This window comes from Mobula birostris, chromosome 10 (genome assembly GCF_030028105.1).
Source record: "Mobula birostris isolate sMobBir1 chromosome 10, sMobBir1.hap1, whole genome shotgun sequence".
NCBI lineage: Eukaryota > Metazoa > Chordata > Chondrichthyes > Myliobatiformes > Myliobatidae > Mobula > Mobula birostris.
The window spans coordinates 92,574,138-92,580,137 of record NC_092379.1 but is presented as its reverse complement, the minus strand read 5'-3'; positions in this window follow the sequence as shown (position 1 = coordinate 92,580,137).

Sequence of the window (6,000 nt, the reverse complement as noted above, 5' to 3'; positions counted from 1 at the left end):
AGTTGATTGGTGCCACCAAACAACCTGTCACTCAATGTCAGCAAAACCAAAGGGTTGGTTATTGACTACAGGAAGAAGAAACCAGGGACCATGAGCCAATCTTTGTCAAGGGATCAGAGATGGAGAGGGTTAGTAACATTTAAATTCCTTAGTGTTATATCAGAACATCTGTTCTTTTACCAGCACATATGTGTCATTAAAAATAAGGCACAACAGCACTTCTATCTTCTTAGAGATTTGTACAGATCAACATGTCATCTAAACCTTTGACAAACTTCTATAAGTGCACAGTGGAGAGTATCCTGACTGGTTACATCATAGCCTGGCATGGAAACACCAATGCCCAAGAATGGAACAGACTACAAAAATTGGTGGATGCACCCAGATCCATGGCAGGAATAGTCCTCCCCACCACTGAGCACATCTACAAGGAGCACTGCCACATCCAAAAAAGCTGGATCCAACAACCCATCATCGAGGCCATGCTTCTTGCTGCTGCCATTGGGAAGAAGGTACCGGAGCCTTAGGTCCAACACACACCAGGTTCAGGAACAGTTATTACCCTTCAACCATCAGGCTCCTGAACCAGTGTGGATAACTTCACTCATCTTAACACTGAATTGACTCCACATCCTGTGATCTCACTTTCATGTCCTCAGTATTATTTATTTACGCTATTATTACTGTTATTTATTTTCTCAGTTTAAGTTGGTAAAACCTGAACTACGGGCATAGTCAAGCACAATCATTTCTCAATTACCAGGAACTTTCAGATTATTCTAGTGATGTTTAGTATTGTGGCTTTCTGAAGATTTACGTAAATATTGCTGTGTAGCTCTAATTGTTTAATGCTTTTGTGCAGTGACTTTGGGATGCTATCAGTTGTAGACAATGTATACCCTGTTCATGTTCCAAAGTCTTTCAATTTCCTTCTCTTTTTTTTATTTTTTATAATACTTTATTTACAATTTTCAGTTTTACAAAGACAAAATATATTGAAGATGTACAAAAGAATGCAAAGGAATTACAGCTCCAAGTGGAGCACAGACAAAACAAATCAAAAACAAAAACAAAAAGGCTGCCAGACAATTTACAAGATTACATAAATAAACTTTCAGAAAAAGAGTTGACACAATAGTGACATCACAGAAGCAGTGTAAAGTAAAATGAATAAAGAAATACGGTTAGGCACCACACCCACTCATGAGACTAGACAGGTCAAGGTCACTATGTATGTGAGGTAATATGACACTGAGGCAATAGAGGTCCCCATATTCTCTCAAATATAGTCATAGTCATAGTCATAATTTATTGATCCCGGGGGAAATTGGTTTTCATTACAGTTTCACCATAAATAATAAATAGTAATAGAACCATAAATAGTTAAATAGTAACATGTAAACTATGCCAGTAAATTATGAAATAAGTCCAGGGCCAGCCTATTGGCTCAGGGTGTCTGACCCTCCAAGGAAGGAGTTGTAAAGTTTGATGGCCACAGGCAGGAATGACTTCCTATGACGCTCTGTGCTGTGTCTTGGTGGAATGAGTCTCTGGCTGAATGTACTCCTGTGTCCACCCAATACATTATGTAGTGGATGGGAGACATTGACCAAGATGGCATGTAACTTAGACAGCGTCCTCTTTTCAGACACCACTGTCAGAGAGTCCAGTTCCATCCCCACAACATCACTGGCCTTACAAATGAGTTTGTTGATTCTGTTGGTGTCTGCTACCCTCAGCCTGCTGCCCCAGCACACAACAGCAAACATGATAGCACTGGCCACCACAGACTCGTAGAACATCCTCAGCCTCATCCGGCGGATGTTAAAGGACCTCAGTCTCCTCAGGAAATAGAGATGGCTCTGACCCTTCTGTAGACAGCCTCAGTGTTCTTTGACCAGTCCAGTTTATTGTCAATTCGTATCCCCAGGTATTTGTAATCCTCTACCATGTCCACACTGACCCCTTGGATGGAAACAGGGGTCACCGGTACCTTAACTCTCCTCAGGTCTACCACCAGCTCCTTAGTCTTTTTCATATTAAGCTGCAGATAATTCTGCTCACACCATGTGACAAGGTTTCCTACCGTAGCCCTGTACTCAGCCTCATCTCCCTTGCTGATGCATCCAACTATGGCAGAGTCATCAGAAAACTTCTGAAGATGACAAGACTCTGTGCAGTAGTTGAAGTCTGAGGTGTAAATGGTGAAGAGAAATGAAGACAAGACAGTCCCCTGTGGAGCCTCAGTCCTGCTGATCACTCTGTCTGACACACAGTGTTGCAAGCACACGTACTGTGGTCTGCCAGTCAGGTAATCAAGAATCCATGATACCAGGGAAGCATCCACCTGCATCGCTGTCAGCTTCTCCCCCAGCAGAGCAGGGCGGATGGTGTTGAACGCACTGGAGAAGTCAAAAAACATGACCCTTACAGTGCTCACTGTCTTGTCCAGGTGGGCGTAGACACAGTTCAGCAGGTAGACGATGGCATCCTCAACTCCTAGTTGGGACTGGTAGGCAAACTGGAGGAGATCTAAGTGTGGCCTGACCATAGGCCGGAGCAGCTCCAGAACAAGTCTCTCCAGAGTCTTCATGATGTGGGAGGTCAATGCCACCGGTCTGTAGTCATTGAGGCCGCTGGGGCATGGCGTCTTCGGCACAGGGACAAGGCAGGACGTCTCCCACAGTACAGGAACCCTCCGGAGCCTCAGGCTCATGTTGAATACATGGCGAAGTACTCCACATAGCTGAGGGGCACAGGCTTTGAGCACCCTGGTACTGACACCATCCGGTCCTGCAGCCTCGCTTGGGTTGAGACGTTTCAGCTGTCTTCTCACCTGTTCAGCTGTGAAGCCCACCGTGGTGGCTTCATGTGGGGAAGGGGTATAGTCATGAGAGCAGGATGGAGGACTGTGAGGAGGGGTAGGAGCAGAGAGTAGAATATTTGTTGGTTGGGGGCCGACAACAGATGGCTCATGTGGGGGATGGGCAGGGGCCACAATGTCAAATCTGTTAAAGAACAGGTTAAGTTCGTTGGCCCTGTCTGCACTGCCTTCAGCTCCTCTGTTGCTAGTTTGCTGGAACCCAGTGATGGTCCTCATCCCCCTCCAGACCTCTCTCATGTTGTTCTGCTGGATATATTCTGTGTATTGGGTTTGTGCAGACGCAGTCTTTCCATTTGTATAATAGACAACATCTCCTTGTGTGCGAAGGTGGGTGGAGTAGTAGACTTCCAGGTCAGAAGAATAAGTTTCTTAGCCTCCACCATTCCTAGGTGCAGAGCAATCTGTATGTCATGCAGCAACTCAAGAGTCTCTGCAGAGCATCCAAAGATGGCGAGATCATGATTGGGCTGAATGTCTCTAGAATAGACTTTTGAGAGCCACTCAAAAATTGCAGTCCACAAGTTAGGTCAAAACCAAAAAAGATGTGCTAGTGAGCCCTCAGTAGAGTGGCACTTATTGTATTCAGGAGACGCAGATGGGAAGATGCAATTCAGTTTTGTTTTTGAATAATGCAATCTATGCATCACCTTGTGCTGGATTAACCTGTAGCATGAATTGATAGAACAACAGTGAACCCAGGACATTGCCTCCTCCCAAAGTTCCGCTGATATCTCTGAGTTCAAGTCCTTCTTTAATTCAGCATATTTCAGGTATTTTTTACCTATTGATGTCTGTATGATATGTGTGTTTGGAATGGATATATCTATTTTGTAAGTTGATCTTGCTTGTTTATCCTGTAGTGTTATATACAGACCGTTATTATGGATTGTCCTATCTGTAATAATGGATCAGCCATAATTTAACTTGTGGGACTCTGAAACTAGATCAGGCTTGTATAAATAGTAAGGTATGGCCTATTTTATGAGTTTGTATTTTAAAGCAAGATTTTGGTGAATGATGTTTGTCACTTGATTGTGCTTGTGTAAGTAATCAGATTGAGTTAAACTGCCGCAGGATCCTGTGTGTTGGATTAGTTTTTGTTTCTCTTGGCATTTTCTGTATTTATCATCTTGAATTTGTTGGTATTTTATTGCATACTTTTGATATTTTTTGTGATAATCACCTAGTCCTGTATTCCCACAAGAAACACCACCACCTCCCCCCCCCCACCCCCGGCCGTTCCTGGGAAAGGGTATCCAATTCTGAGCCAGGCATTTGATGATATCTTCCATTGGCTAACTTTTTCTTCTATAGTGATAATTTCTTCATTTTTCTGGGTTGTGCTTTCATCTAAGTTTAGTGGTGTGTGCTTCTTATCAGAATTGCATATGCTTATGTGGAGTGCTGAATCCTGTACTTCAGTGATGAAAATATATTCTTCGAAGTTTTATCTGACTGTTGTGTAAATTCCTTCTATCTGTTATTTCCTCTCCCTTTGTCTGTCCTAGACAGTGCTAATCAAAGTGTGCTCCAGTGAACGTAAATTTTTCAAAAATTTGTCATTTCAGTTCTTATTTTTCTTTGTCAATTTTCGAGATCAGTTTCAAACCAAGATCTTATGCTAAAGGAATACGTTATTTGGGTATAGCGAGAGTGTTTATTGTCTTTGGTATATTTTTACTGTTAAGCTCTGTTAGACGGATTTTCTTAAGCCTTGAAGTAATTTATATCGAATGTTTTCCCTTTATCACACTATGATCTATTTTGTGTGCTTGTTGATATCCCAGATATTTAAAGTTTCATATTCATCCATCAGTTGTATTGTATCCTGCTGCTCTGTTCTGTATTCTACTAGCTCTGTTGCACCTTTCTTTATGTTTAATGTTCTGCACTTACCTAGTCCAAAGATAATGTTTATATCTTTAGAAAATAGTTCTACTATTTGAATTAATTACATTAGCTTTACTGATGAAGGAACTATAATTTCTAATCATCCATGTATAGAAGGTGTGTCAAAGTATAATTGGCTTGTTTGTTTCTGAACAGTGATTGTTCTTTTTTGGCTGTTAATAGATAGGGCGATTATAGTACATCAAAGCTTCATTAGATGTTCCAGGAATTTTACAAGTATTGGGTGTAATTTATTAATACTTTAAGAACTTTATTAATCATGAGTATGGGACAGAATCAAATGCTTTTTAGAAGTCCATATAACAACATGAAAGATTTCTGTGTTTCCTCTGGGCTTGACTTAGAATTACAGAATCTATTATCAATTGTTCTTTACATCCTTTCAAACCCTTACGGCATCCTTTCTGCTCTTCTGTAAGTATATTATGGTTATCTAAGTGAGTGGTGATCAGTTAGGAGATGCAAGATATTACAATTATATATATAGTTTGTAAGCAAGTAACAGGACAATTTTTTGATGGATCGTTTGTGATTTCTCCTTTAGGTAAGAGATATGTTTTACCTTCTGTCAAAAATGTGGGCACTTTATCAAGATTTTTAAGAAAATTGCTAAAATATATTATTAAGTATGGAGGAAGGCAAGTGAATTTTTTATACCAATAATTATGAATATTTTCACTGCCTATACTTTTCCAGTGGTGGGTATTTCTATAACTACTTTTAGCATATTCATTGTAATTTCAGGTGTTTGAATTTCTTAATTGTGTGAGTGTGTTCTTTTTCCTCCAGCTTGCTTCTTGATTGTGTATCACCCCCTTTGACCAGATATTAGATCAAAAGTTCATTACCTTCATGTTTGTTGGTGATTCTGAGCTATGGTTGGTGACATTTTGGTGCATCAAATTTAGTATAAACCTTTTTCATTGTTTCTGAACTAATAATTCTGCTTTCTTTGTCTCACATATTTCATGTACCTATTTAGTCTGGCTTTAGATGCACTGATTTTTTGTTTTAGTGTATCTGTAAATTCTACAATGCCTTTGTTAGGTTGATTGTATCTTGAATGGACCTTATATTTCCTTAGCTTTTCTCTAAACTTTCTTGTTCGGGTTACCCATTTTACACTCCATTAGACAAGCTCTTTCTGTTCTTAAGGTTTTAATTTTGTTTTCTTAATCTCTTCTGCCTTTACGGTGTTCTCATTT